The sequence below is a fragment of the Vicugna pacos genome, chromosome 2, assembly GCF_048564905.1.
Source record: "Vicugna pacos chromosome 2, VicPac4, whole genome shotgun sequence".
NCBI classification, from domain to species: domain Eukaryota; kingdom Metazoa; phylum Chordata; class Mammalia; order Artiodactyla; family Camelidae; genus Vicugna; species Vicugna pacos.
The window spans coordinates 25,335,022-25,350,107 of NC_132988.1; the positions used below are offsets into that span (position 1 = coordinate 25,335,022).

The 15,086-nt window shown below is 33.0% G+C and overlaps 1 long non-coding RNA gene across 1 annotated transcript in view; it reads left to right on the forward strand.

Annotated features, from left to right (window-relative positions):
- The first annotated feature begins 594 nt into the window (after positions 1 to 594).
- Positions 595 to 15,086, forward strand: part of LOC140700016 (uncharacterized) — a 46,520-nt gene continuing 32,028 nt past the window's right edge. Inside the window, exon 1 of the long non-coding RNA XR_012078216.1 lies at positions 595 to 651. This is a non-coding gene — a long non-coding RNA (uncharacterized lncRNA). The remainder of the gene's footprint in view (positions 652 to 15,086) is intronic.

The window sequence follows — 15,086 nt, forward strand, 5'->3', positions numbered from 1 at the left end:
GGTTTGCACAGCCAGAGGGAAACAACAGATAAGACCTTACCCCCTGAATGAAGCCAGGGCTCCAAAAATGATACATCTTAGGGGGAAGCCTGAGTTAGGGGGAAAAAAATCTACTTACCTAGTAAGAGTGATAAGGAGAAAACTTTCCTGCTTCAACTTCATCATCAGACAGGAAAAATTTCTCTAAAAATGTATAACGAGTCTTACACTCACGTAGGATTCTGAAAGAAATATTATCTCTGTCATCCAGGAATCCACGAACAAATTAACATATGAGACGCTCCGAGATGGTGGTCTTCCAAGGGAAAAACAAAATGCAAACACAAGCACAGGTGCTCGCTCTCTAAGGAAAATTTCCTCAACTAAGTTACTTCAGGATTCCCACAGAGAAGGGTCAGCGCTCCTCTACCAGCGAGCGCACACTTGGCCTCACCGGTCGTGGGCGGGGCTGCCTGACGCGGTTCCCGTCAGGGGGCAGGGTTCTCGCGAGACTGCGCAGCTCTGCTGCTCGGGCTCCAGCGCCTCCGCTGAGGTGAGGTGCGGTGGGCAGCCTTCTTGCCCTAGGAACTGTTCTGAAGCGACAGGTGCAAGACCTCTGTACGCCCCAACGTATGAGCAAGTGAAACTAGACAAGCACGAAGGAAAAGAAAGGTTAGACTTTATTTTACTACCCAGATTTTATTTTTGTTTCGCGAGAATTCTTATTAGACTTTGCCGGTGACAGTGGTGGGGTTGCAACCTCTGGAGCGTCCCAGGTAAAGCCCCCCACATGCATGGAGGCCCCGGGGAGACCGAAGAAAGGGGCAGACCACTCCTGACTGGCAGGTGGCAGGTTTCATAAACAAGGGAGCTTACACAGGAGGCTTGTCTTGAGTGGCCACAAGACGAGAGAGATCTCTGCGCCCACCCATCAGAATCTGAAAAGTGTATACTGAGGCCTTCACTGGGTTCAGTCACGTGCTTCATCCAGATGGTCTCAACACCCTTAGCCTGTATCTCAAGACTGTGTCCTTGGGCAGCTTCTGGACAGGGGAAGGCACGTGGAGTCCATGTTGCAAGGACAGGGCAGGGGCGCCCCAAATCGCCCGGGTCCAGCTCGATGGTCAACCAGTGGTCATATCCTCTCCGTGACTGCCCCCAACGTTAATACACTTTTCTACACATTATAAATTTATGAAAGTAAGAAAGTCTTCTTATATCATATATGTATATTTTGTTACTAGAGGAAAATTTATTTAAAACTGGGCACCATGTTTGTCCTGAATCTTTAATCATTTTAATGATTTAATCTTAGTCAATATTATTTAGGGTATTACATCTCTCATTGCTAACTTGCCTAGCATATATAATAAAACATTAGTTGGCTTCCTTAAGGACTATCTAGAGATCTTGTTCCACTATTTAGGCATTTTAAGTAGTACCAATGAATTAATTGCTCTCAGCATCTGATTTGAGTTGTTTTTGTTTTGTTTTGTTTTTTTCGGCCCTGGTACTTAGATTTAATTGGTAGATACAAGATGAAAACATAGAGTAGAATATATATAACCCAATTTGTTTTGCCTGGGCTGATTTAAGCTGGGTGAAAACACCTTTTATTCCTCAACACTTTATTTACATAATCCTAAAGCTGGCAACCTACACAAATTGGAGGTTTTCTTAGGAAATGAGAAATCTACGTCCAGCTATCTTGTGTCCAACATATATGTATAACTGGGGTCACTGCATTGAAACCCCTTGCAGTTGACTAATCCAAAACCAGCTACAAAAGTTACATAAAATACAGAAATGGTGTGTTTATTTTGAGGCCGTTCATCCAGATGTATACTTATGATTTGTATACATTTCTGTGTTATATATGTAGACAAAGCCCTTTTTTAAGAAAGGACATGCTGTTCAGTTTTGGGATAGTTTTGAGTCTTAATAAATAACTTGCACCCCAAATACTGATTTGGTATTTGCTTCTGCAGAACCCAACCTAGTATGATTTCTACATATACTTTAAACTTCCTTAAAGTAACATTCAGTAAAAATAGCCATTTTAGGATACAAATTCACATGATGCATGATGCAGAAGGAAAATATAGCACTAAATCAAAAGATCGCAGGTGGATTGCACATTATACATATTACGAAGATTGGCAAACAATAGTGAGGTAGTGAGAATTGAAATAGTTTCAGTTTTGTGGAGTCTGTGAGACTTAAGTTGAAGTTTGGGCAGGCTAAGTTGCACGTGGAAAGATATGAAAATATGGACAAGTGAAACAACCACAAATCTTGGCATGTAAATAAAAATGCCATGAAGTATGGAATGGAGTTACTTAGGAGTCATCTTAATGCTTTTAATATCTCATCCTGTGATATATATTTTTTAAATGTTTGGTATGCAAGATGAGGTGTCTCTCATCACTAACTTTAACAGTCTATATATGAAACCTCTTTTGATAGTTTCTTTACTTCATCATTTTATAATGATCAGTTCGTATTTTTAAATTGGTATTACATTTTGGTCACCTACTGAGTTTTAACATTCAAGTCATTCTTTGTTTCTTTTAAGTTTGAAAATATTGAGAGGAATTATTTTTTTTAAACAGTAATTTCTCTCTTTAAAATATCCTTTCTACATTATAAAACAAAATATTTTCTGTGAATAAATTGATTTTGTATGTTTTTTCCTTTATCGTGGCAATGATATAAAATAGTGAGAATGGGGCTTCATCAGTACGTTAAGGCTACCAAAGCTTTGTGATGAGTATATTTTCAGTGAAGTAGAGAATATCAGTTGTAAATATCGACCGTTGTTTTGTTTTCTCTGAGTATTTGTTAATGAGTTCAACTTATTTTTTTCTTCTGCCACTAATACGTATTCTCTTATTTACTTTGAACACTTTGGGTTCATGGACATTCAAAGGGCTTTAGGATGGGTGGTCTACCTGGGACTTGTGCAGATTGATTTGTCTATTAGTCCCTCCAAGGAATGACACTGTGCATGAAATACATGTGCCTTGTATTACTGGTGAAGCAGCTTTGTTACTTTTAAGGAGTTTGGTTTTATTTTTGTTTCTCTTACTGATACTTGGTAACTAATCTTCAAAGTTAATAACAGACACCTAGTGATTTGAGTGATTTTCCTGATAAAACATATCTGTAGTATTTTGTTCTTCAATTGCAAAAAGTGTAAAATAATATTTTTGAGGTAATTACAGTATACAAGTATGTGGAAATGAATAATTACACATGTCAGAAAGATGGGAAAGAAGAGTCTAGATAATTGTTGTAGTGTCTTTTGAAGGTGTCCTTATAAAATTATTTCCTTCTCCTTTGGGATAAGGATTAAAAGAATTCTTGGAAGTTCACCTGATGCCTTCCTGATAATAAAGTTCTGTCGTTATGACAGATAGTTATCATTTTGGTAAATTATTTCTCCCTTCTAGCATGTGTAGATGTTTTCAGTGGATGCACCTGTCTTTTAAGTGTCTTCTAAAGAAAATGAAAATGACACGACTTCAGGGGTCTGCTGGTTGAAATATTTTTTCCAATTATCTGTGTCAGCACAGAGAGAAATAATGTTAATTCTGACCTAAAGATATGGTTCAAGAAGCTTTTCTTCACGCACTCTTACAGTTCTCATTGATCTTTTTTAAGTGAAGGCCACTTAGCAAATTTCCTCCGGTAAGTTCCTATCTTTTTTTTCTTCAAGTTTTTGAATTCTTCCTACATTTTCTCTGTTAGTGATATTGCAGATAGCAGGTAATTGGCATTGTTACTCTTGTCCTCATTATCACTGTAGATTTTGAAAAACAATCTAGCAGAAGTGCAAGATTCCAAGTTAACTGTCAGTTATATTCTTACTGAACAGAAAAAGCATCTGGCTTTCTAAACTGATTACAGACCTAAACCTGAGATGAATGTTTTAAAATATATTGTAACTTCATAATCTTGAAAATAATATTAATTATAGATACAATATCAATTTTCAGTTTCTTATACAAAAAAAATTTTTGGGAGAAGAATGTATTTTTTATTTATAGAGAATTATTGTTACATGAAAAATGCTTAGAAATACTAAATTTAGGATAACAACTTACATATGCTTTAAGACTTTTCAGATATAATAGAACTTATAAATGCCAATTATTTATTGTGCATCAGTGAACATGAAGCTGTATGTTAAGCCTGATTATTCTAGTAAATTAAAACATTACAAAGCTCACAGTGCAATTCCAAATTCTTTGTCAAATCATAAAAACTGGCACACTCTTTAATCTCCAAAACACATAATATGTATAAAAGTTCAGGTCTAAGATATTTCATTGTATCATTTACAGAAGTAATATTTGGAAACATATAATATACAATAGGAAATGATTGCATACGCATTTTAGCCCATGTATATGATGCAATGTATATTTCGGTTAATCTTACCTTTATTTTAAGTACATTTGTTGGCATAAAATATAAGCATGATACATTATGTGTAAAAGTTACAAAATAATATGTAAAGGAAAATGTTCCTCAGCATTTATTCAAAATCTGCAGGATTACATGCAAAATATATTTTCAGTAGTATTTATTTAAAATCTGCAGGATTACATGCAAGATATATTTTCAGTAATAGTACTATTGTTAATTTTAATCTTCCTTGTGATTATGCATGTTTATTAACTTACAGTGCTGAAAATAAGGTTCAGTAATAATGATGATGATAAATGAAAATTATTAGTGTTATATTAATGGTAAGCACACAGTTTCAGTGTTCTTCATTTTTCCAATGTTTCTCATTTTTATGAAATGCACACAGATAAAAAAAATAATTTTGTAGCAGCCTTAACTAAACTGTAAAGGAACCTGGACATCAATATAGGGCAAGGTGAAAATTTCTTTTCTGTCTTGCAATTCTATTCAGATTAATTAAATACATATTTTAGGCAATATTTTAAATATTTAGTTTGTAAAATACCTCAAAATAAAATATTTTCAAATCTTATAATGATAAAGTTAAGCTTACTTCTATAAATATAATTTTTAATATTAAATGTAGTGGTTGCATTGAGCTGTTAATTCAACTGTTTAAAAGATTGTTTACGTTCTGAGGGAATCTAAATTGATAAGAAACTCTCAGTAGATACAGGTGGTAGCAAATGGCAGAAGAGTGTTTCGTAGTTTTTCTCTAATTGACAGAAACCGTTTTTATCTTTATTAACTAGCATTTTGCTATCTTAACTTATAAAAATTTGTTATAAGGGTGGAATTTTTCTGTAGTCTATCAACCCTTTTTTAATTGAACAATATAATGATGAAGTTAACTATAATAATACAAATTAAAATATAAATACAAGAAATTTCCACCAAAATGGGATAATTATAATGAAGCTTTTTTTTAAAAAAAGTTTACATAGATACTGCTCTACTAGTTCTAATGACTTATCTTTAAATGCTATCCAAACAACTTGGGGCATTTTATAACATACTCAAATTTGATTGTTGCTCTAAATTCATAAAATGTGTCAGAACATTTTCCTGTATTTTAACACAGTGGTTGTAATTTTCAATTACATTTATTCAGGTGTTAAAAACTTTCAGCTTGCAAATCAGTTTTGGAGGCAAAAAAAGTTCCTTTAAAAACCTGAAAAATCAGTCACCCTCACAGTATTTTGAAATATTTTGATTATAAGCTCTTGATAAAACTCTTCCTCTAGATAGCAATGAATTTCATCATGAAATTACAAAGAGTAATATGCTATTTCTTCTTATAAACCAGAAAACTATATGAACTATATACACATCAGTGTCATTAGTCATTGCATTTGTTCACTGAAATTAGCAAATTCATATATATAAAGTGTTTATCTATGTAAAATTAATGTTATCTATGTAAAATTTGGATTTTGTATGGATGTAGGACTTTGTTCAGGCGTGTATTTATGTCATTCTTCAAATTAAAAAAATACAAAAATTAGTAAGAAGGCCAAATTGTTTCTTCCGACCACTCCTTTTCAACAAAGTAGTAGAAGACCTAGTAAATAAAATAAGAGAAGAAAGAAAAAAGTATACAGATTGGAAAAAAAAAAAAAGAAATAAAACTCTCTTTGTTCACAGATGATGTGATTAGATAATCAGAAAGAAATGACAAAAAAAAATTCTGAAACTGAGACATTTTTATAGCCAGGTTGCATGATAAAAGGTTAATATATAAAAGTTAATTGTTTTTCTATATACTAGCAATGAATATGTAGAATTTGAAATTAAAAGCAAGTTATGATTTACATTAGCATCACAAAAATGAATATAAATATAACAAAATATGTTTGTATATAAGGAAAAGTACAAATATCTCATTAAATGAATCAAAGAACTAAATAAACGGAGATGTATTCCATGTTTATGGATCAGAAGACTCAGTATGTCAAGATATCAAGTCTGCCCAATTTGACATATGGATTCAATATAATCTCAGTCAAAATCCCGGGAAATTATTACTGGATACTAAGAAACTGTTTCTAAATGTTATATAGAGCAGCAAAAAGCCCAAGATACCCAATACAATATCGAAAGAGGAGAGCAAAGTTGGATGACTGATACTACCTGACTTCAAGACTTAATATGAAGTTACTGTAATCAAAACAGTGTGGTTTTGGCAAAGAATGGACAGATCAATGAAACAAAATAAAAAGACCAGAAATAGACCTTCGTAAATATATTGAACTGATCTTTGACAAAGAAGTGAAGACAATACAATGGATCAAAGGTTGTTCTGTTGTTCTGGAACAGTTGAAAAACCACCCTTAAAAAGACCTAAATGCAAAACACAAAACTTTTAAACTTAAAAAGATAAAATGGGAAAAAACTTAAATGACCTTGGGTATGGTAATATCTTTTTATATATAACATCAAAGACACAATCTATGAAAGAAATGAAAGAAATAATTGATAAGCTGGACTTCATTAAAGTTATAAATGTCTGCTTTGTTAAAGATACTGTCAGCCAAAAGAGAAAGCAATCCACATACTGGGAGCAAATATCTGCAAAAGGCACATCTGATAAAGGGCTATTATCAAAAATATATGTTTAAAAAACACCTAAAAGTCAACAGTACGAAAACAAACAACCCAATTTAAAATGGCCCCAAAACCTGAACAGACACCCAACAAAGAAGATATACAAATGGCAGATAAGCATATGGTAAGACTCTCCACATCATCAGAGAAATGCAAATTAGAACCACAGTGACACGCCACTACACAGCTATTAGAATAGCCAAAATCTGAAACATTGGCAACATAAAATGCTGGAGAGGAGATGGAACAATAGAAATCCTCAAAGATTTCTGGTAGAAGTACAAAATAGTACAGCTACTTTGGAATACAATTTGGCAGTTTCTTACAAAACTAAGCATATTTTTATTGTATGATTTAGCAGTCACAATCCTTGGTAATTACATTACTTGAAAATTTATGTCCATAGGAAAATCTTCACATGTTTATAAGTCTTATTCATAATTGCCAAACTTGGAAACAACCAGCATACCCTTTAGTAGGTGAATGGATTAATATCCTGTGGCACACCTACCCTTTAGTAGGTGAATGGATTAATATCCTGTGGCACACTCAGAAATGAGCTGTCAAGCCATGAAAAGAAATGGAGGAACCTTAAATGCATATTAATATTACTAAGTGAAAGAAGCCAATTAAAAAGGTTAAATACTGTTATGATTCCACTGATAGGACATTTTCAAAAAACTGAAATTATGAAGACAGTAAAAATATCAGTTGATGCAAATGTTTAGGACAAAAGGCGGTATTAATAGGTGAAATATAGAAGATTATTAGGGCAGTGAAGCTCTACTGTGTGATAATAGTGGATACATGTCATTATACACTTGTCAAAACTCATAGAATGTGCACCATCAATAGTGAACCCCAATGCAAACTATGGACTTTGTTGATAATGATGTGCCAATGTAGACTCAGCAATTATGAAAACTTACCACTGTGGTACAGGATGTTGAAAGTAGGGAAGACTGGGTGTAGTTGGGGAAGAGGGAGTATATGAGAACTCTCTGTACTTCTCTTTCAATTTTGAGGTGAATCTAAAACTACCCTACAAAATAAGGTCTATATATACATGTATATGTATACATGCTCTATTTTATAAACACTATATATAAATGTCACATATATATTTATAAATTTATAATATAAAAACATTGATAAATTCTCACCATTTTGAATATAGAAAAACTTTATGTCTGCATATGCAACATCTAATACAAATCCTGGTACATAGTAGGTGCCTAACACATTAAAAATAAGTTATGCCATTTAACCTATGGCAGGTACACAGTGTTGTCATAGAAAATGATCCTTTAAGTACATATCCCTAGGAAGTTAATAATTATTAACATCATTCTCTACTTGATCTCCAGTCTGGAGTGAGCATAGCATCAGTTACTGCTGCTGCTCTTCCAAATGGTCTCTTCCAGTACTGGAAGAAAATGATGTGATGGTCAAAGTATTCACAAGTTCCCTTTTCAAATTGTGACCTAAGAAATCAGTGAATATGTTTCAAATTTGAACAATACAAACAGTACAAACATACGGCTTTAAAATTCTAATTAAAAAAAAACTTGAAATTTTGTATCTATATATAGAAATAATTCATCTAACTTTAATATTCCTTGTCTGATGATCATAGAATCTTAAAGTTGTATGGATTTCAGAATAAGTATTGCTAATTACCTCATTTGTATAGAAACAAAGCCAATAAAATTAAGTGAATTCCCCAAGGTCATATAGCCCATTAGAATGTAATCTTTGACCCAGATCTCTTGGCTCTTTGATGAATAATCTTTTAACATCAAACCTTTTTTGTAGCACTAAGTGATGCATTGTTCTCATTTCATATTCTATAGTTGAATTGCACTCAAACATTGCTGATTTATCATAAACTAGATTTTCCCAACAAATTATTTATATAAAAATTACAGTAGAACCTAGTAGCGGGTATCCATTAAATACAAGTGTGATTGCATGCAGTATCAATTGTATCATTCATTATTTGCTCCTATACCATTCTATCACTGCTACAAAGAGACTGAAAGCTCTAAAGTTAAAAATAATTTAATAGGAAACTAAGTATCTTTATCATTTTCTTGTATCATTCTCTAAAGTCTACTAGGATAGACAGTGATTCTTTAGAACTGGACCACTTGAAGAGGCTAGTCATTGGCAGCCATTAAATACAATCTGCTTCTCTCATGTTGAAACCTATGTAAGACTATTATTTTTCACAGTTTAGGTGATATTGTAGCCTAGAGTTTCAGTTAACTAAGTAACTAAGTAATTAACTAACTAAATCTCAGCGAATCAAATGTGATGAGTAAGTTTACCTAAAACGATTCATTGTAGGAAAAACTTTCTTCTGATGGCTGACGAAGGCAAATTAAAATGGATAAATAAAAAATAAATTGCTTGCAGACAGGGATGCCATAACAAAATGCCACAGTTTGGGTAGCTTAAAAAGTAGAAATTTATTTTCTCAGAGTTCTGGATGCTAAAAAACTGAGAACAAGGTGTCAGCAACTTTGATTTCCCCTGAGATTCCCCCCTACTTGGCTTGTAGATAGCCCCCTCTTGCAGTGTCCTCACATGGCCTTTTCTCTGTGCTCCAGCACCCTGGGGTCTCTGTATATCCTGATTTCCTCTTCTTTTGAGGACACAGGTCTTACTGAATTAGACCTACCCTAAGGGTCTCATTTTAGCTTAATTTCCTTTCTAAAAGTTCTATCTCCATATGCAGTCACATGCTAAGTAACTAGAGTTTAGGATTTCGCCATGTGAATTTTGGGGACACAGTTCATGCCATAACTTAAACTAGTAAAATTGTTCTTTGTAATATGTATGAGAAAAAGATGTATATCTTGGATAATAAAGATAAAATGTAGTATGTTAGCTAATTTTATCCACATTATATTAAATCTAAGTTAGCCTTATTTTTTTTTTTAATTTTTTATGTTAAAAAACCCAGCAGGTACGTATGGAAATAAGAAAGCTAGTCCAAAAATAAAAAGCTTATAGCATTGACCTGTTTTCTAAAACTTTTAACCTGAAAATACTGGTGTATCATTAATTACATTCAGCTCAGTGGCAGAAATGTAAAGGCTGTAGAAAATGATAAGGGCTTTTGAATTTCTACCACTACTTTTGATATAAATTAAACTGTTAAGCAAGAAAGCATTTCAACAATATATTTTTTCAAACAAACAAAAGAAGTGATGAAAATTTGTCTTACCTCTGATATTGTCAGATAATAGACAAATGACCCAGAAACTGGGGGAACAAAAAGTTGCTGAATAACTTTTATCATACTTCTTTTCACACATTTTTCAATATGGCATTGCAGAGATACATTTGTTGCCTGTTACATTGCTTGACCTAACCCAGATCATAATGCATAAGGATGTTAGTATTTCAAAAGCACTTTGTCACTTTAGATAATATATTGGAAAAGAAGTATAATTTTAAAGGATGGTCACCTTTTGATATGTTTCAGCAGATATTCTGTATCTGTTTAATCAATAGCCTGAGCATTATTAAAGTGCATTATACTTGAATGCTTCATGTTTCTTCCATTGTTGTGATTCTTCCTAAACATAAAATTATAGAACATTTTTGAGTTTCAGCTGAAAAATAATTGCTCATTTCCTAATAAATATGAAAATGTTACTATTTAACATTTTAAAATCAATGTACTTTTTTTAAAATAGAAAACTGTATAATTGTCAAATTTTACTATATATTTATTAGCTTATAACTAAAATGTCAGTAACATTACTTCTCCGTTTCTTTCTCTTTATTGGGTTATCAGTTTTAAGTGTTGCTTTAATCATTAGATTCTATAGGAAAATCATAGTAAAATTGTCTTTATAAAAACCTATTCTCCTAAACATTTTAATGGAGCTTATATGACTTCACCAATTCTCATAAAAATGAAGTGAAAAATTATGATTGCATTGTATTAATGAAATGTATTATATTCAAATTATCTACTCAGTTGTAAAGAATGTATAGGAGTAATGATTCATTTTGGGAAATAATTGTGGTATCTGGTGTCTTGGTTGATTGTTCTAAGATGTTTTAAGAAAAAATTCCAACATTTTGTAGGAATTTAGTTTTATCGTTTTTGGAAGTGCAACTCTATATACAACTTTACATTTTTTTAAAATGCTGAGTAGGAGTTTTATCACTATATTTTATCCTGTTACAATTTGGAGATAAATTTCTTTTGTTCTCTAATTGTTCATTTGTTTCTATAGTTTGCCTTTAAAGTAAAGAGATGATTTTGTTAAACAAACAAAAATACTCATCTAATGATGCTAAGACCATAGTCCACACACAAAAAGTGCACTGTAACAGACTAGTGACTATTGGGACTTGATGCTGCTACTATCTGAATTCTAAGTCTAATGCAGATTTGTGATTAATAATAAACATTTTGTTGTCCTCATCATCAATAACTCATTATATAATAAGAGAATACTAAAGTCATGCATATGAATAGTTAAAATCTTTTTGTTAACAATATTATTTTAAAAGAATTATCATCACACATATTCGGTAAAGGCAAAACCATCTGTATATAAGTGAAGTCCCACTTTTTTTTTTCTCTCCTCTGTCTTGTGCTCATTACCTTTTGTCTCCTTACTTCTTAAGATTTTATTTTCAGTTATTTCCCCAATTTCAATTTGTTTTTCCTCACAGACTCTGTTTCCCTCAGAGAAAATATGTTATCTTGGTATATTTCCCCTGTGTGTCTCTGGCAGATTTTCTTGCTGTCTCATTTGAGGAAGCTAGTTTTTCCCCTGGGCTCCCACTTCCTCATTACACTTTGCCAAGATGCTCTTCACTCCTTCTTTCTTTCTCTCTCAAGAGAGACTGCTTTTTAACCTATTTTCCTTTGTTTAACTCTTAACAGCTGTGAACCAAATGTTTTTAACCACATTAAAATACACAAACAAGATCACCTTTGGGATCATAGGAAGTTGAGTTTCATTAGTCCACTCCAACATGTGACATTGTACTTGTCACCTTGGAGAATGCCTCATCAGCTTGAGATGATGTGATGCCTCCTTGTCCTCCCACCATATTCTGGTGTCTTCTTGAGAGAACCCACATAGTCTTGCATTTGTTTTTGTGTGTGTCTGTGTCTGTATGAAAATGTGTACATATATCAAGGATAAAAATTAAACCTCAGAGGCCAATAAAATCTAACACACAAATAAAGAAGATATTCACATCATTAAGCAAAGGTGTTATAATTTGATTCTGTCATTTGAGAACACTAACAAGGTTCATAAAGGAAGAAAGAATAGTTTCTGTTAGAATGTTCTCTAAATGAGATTATTTTAGTTGCAAGCAGCCATTTCAACTTTAGTCATTTTCAGCAAAATCATATGGTGAGCTCACATCTATGGAAAAATAAAAACACATCTTGAAAGTTTCACAGAACTGGAAGGCAGGATGTATGGGAGCCTGCCTCATAAAGCCAAAGACAGCTTTGCAAATTTTCAGGTTCATTTGTCACTTTGGAGAAGATTTATTACCCAGGGGGGAATCCTTCAATTTGAAGAATATGTCTGCCCTTTATCTGTGAGAAAGAGAGTAACTTGTGTAGCCCACCAAACTATTTAATGAAAATGAAGTCATTCCACATACAACAATCAAGAAGAGGGAATAAATGCAAGTTTGGCCAAGACAAAAATTAAATGTCCATTATAATAAAGTCATTTGATTGCTTGACATACTTTCTTATATACATATAGTCCCTAAAATGGCAATACTAACTTAAGATATTCCAGAAACAAACATCACTATATTCCACTATATTTTCCCCCTTCACAAGAGTAGAAAATCTGAAGTTGTATAATTTACTTTAGTATACTGCTATAAATTTAGTTTCTCTGAATATAAATGGCCATTTTTCTCATTACAGTTTATTTTTTAATATTTTTATGTTTCCTGATTTTTATTTTTCCTCCAGTTTTATTGAGATACAATTGACGTACAGCACAGTCTAAGTTTAATGTGGACAGCATAAGAATTTGAAATCCACATATCATGAAGTGATTATCACAGTAATTTTAGTGGACATTCATCATCTCATATAGATACAAAATTAACTAAATAGAAAAAATTTTTCCTTGTGATGAGATATCTTAGGATTTGCTCTCTTAACAACTCTCATATGTGATTTGTATGTTACATCTCTAGTACTTGGTTATCTTTTACTGGAAGTTTGTACATCTTGACTGGCTTCATCTGATTCTTCCACCTCCCACCCCATCCCCACTCCTGCCTCTGGTAACTACAAATCTGATCTCTTTTTCTATGAGTTTGCTTTTTGAGTTGTTTTTGAAGTATAATTGACCTACGACATGTTAGTTCCTGTTACTGAACATAGTGATTTGTTCTATACTTTTCAAAATAATCACCACGATAAGCCTAGTTATGATCTATCACATACTATTACAGAGATGTTGACTGTAGTCCCCACACTGTACATTTCATACCTGTGATTCATTTATTTTGCATCTGGAAGTTTGTACCACTTAACCTCCTATTTGAATCCTATTTTTAATATTCAACTAAGTGAAAAAATTTTGGCATATTTAACCTTCATACATTTGTTGGTGGTGGGGTGGGATAAGAGGGAAAGAGAAGTGTGTTAATAGCTATATAGGTATATATATATATTACAATTCAGGGAAAGAAATATAGATAGGGGTTATATAATCTTTATTTATGCAAATAGTAGTAAGGCCCTAACTTCCAATAAACATTTCATGTCCCCCATCACCTGCTATGGTAATGGTTTTATTCAATCAACATGATATCATCAATGTCATGGACCAGTGTGATACATTTTGCAAAGGATAGGGAATTAAGATTCCTGCAGAACAGGGTTGGAGAGTTAATGTAATCATGAGTAGGATAGTGAAGATTACTTCTGGCCAAGCTAGAAGACAGAAAACTGCTTCTGATGGTCTTTACTAACAGATATAGGAAAAAGCATTTGCCAGGTTAATACCTACATATCAGGTGCAAAAGATTCCCTAATTTGGTCCAACACTGAAACTCTCATTCTCCAAGATCCATCTAACTTCTGCACAGGTCAGGAGGGTGAACTGAATGAGAATATGAAAAGATTCACCTCTTCTGTATCTTGACTGTAGCACTATCTCTGTAGTCTCTGCAGTAACATGGTATTACCTTCTCTTGACTGTTTAAATCAACAGAGGCAGGTATGATGGCTTCTAATTGGCCTTTACTGCCAATAATTTTCAGTCTGTGGATCAGGAAACTCTGCCAGTTTCTGGGTATATTTATTTCAATTGTGCATTTAAAAATTGGGAAATAACCAAGATTGCATTCAGGGTCCCATGGTAAGCTGAACTCAAACCAAACTCCTTTGACTGCCTGAATTCTGTAAGTCTGTACTCTGGTGGACCATGGTGACATTTGAGATTCCAGTTTAGAACCAGCATCTGATATTTCCAAATATTATGATTATTTTCCTTTCCCCAGTATGCAACCATCCTGGTAAATTATATCTTATCCCTCAGAAGAAAGCTGAGAAAAGATTTATAAATTTATGTCAGTATAGCAAGAGGACTATACTTCCTCTTCATTCAAGTATCTCTGTGCTGCGAACTGCCTTAAACCTGGGAATATTTTGAGAGACTGTGACTCTTCACTGTAGTGATTTAGTCATACTTCTCTGTTCAACAGCTCTAGAGTTTTTCCACTTATATGAGTCAAAAATGGCTCAGTAAAATGCCTATTTCAATTCTAGGAACATCATGATCAGTTAGCTAATGTCCACTTCTGTAGATAAAGTTTTTATGGTTACTGCTTGTACCTACTTACCATTAAAGTAATCACAACTATCTTATCTTTAACAATTAAGTACTGCCTTTGCAATCTTGGTCTGAGCATCTGAATTGAATTCAGTTTGTCAGATAATTCAATGACAGAGTTTTGCACTATGACTTCTGGCCTACAGGCAAGAAGTAATACAGAGTTTGGAGAAT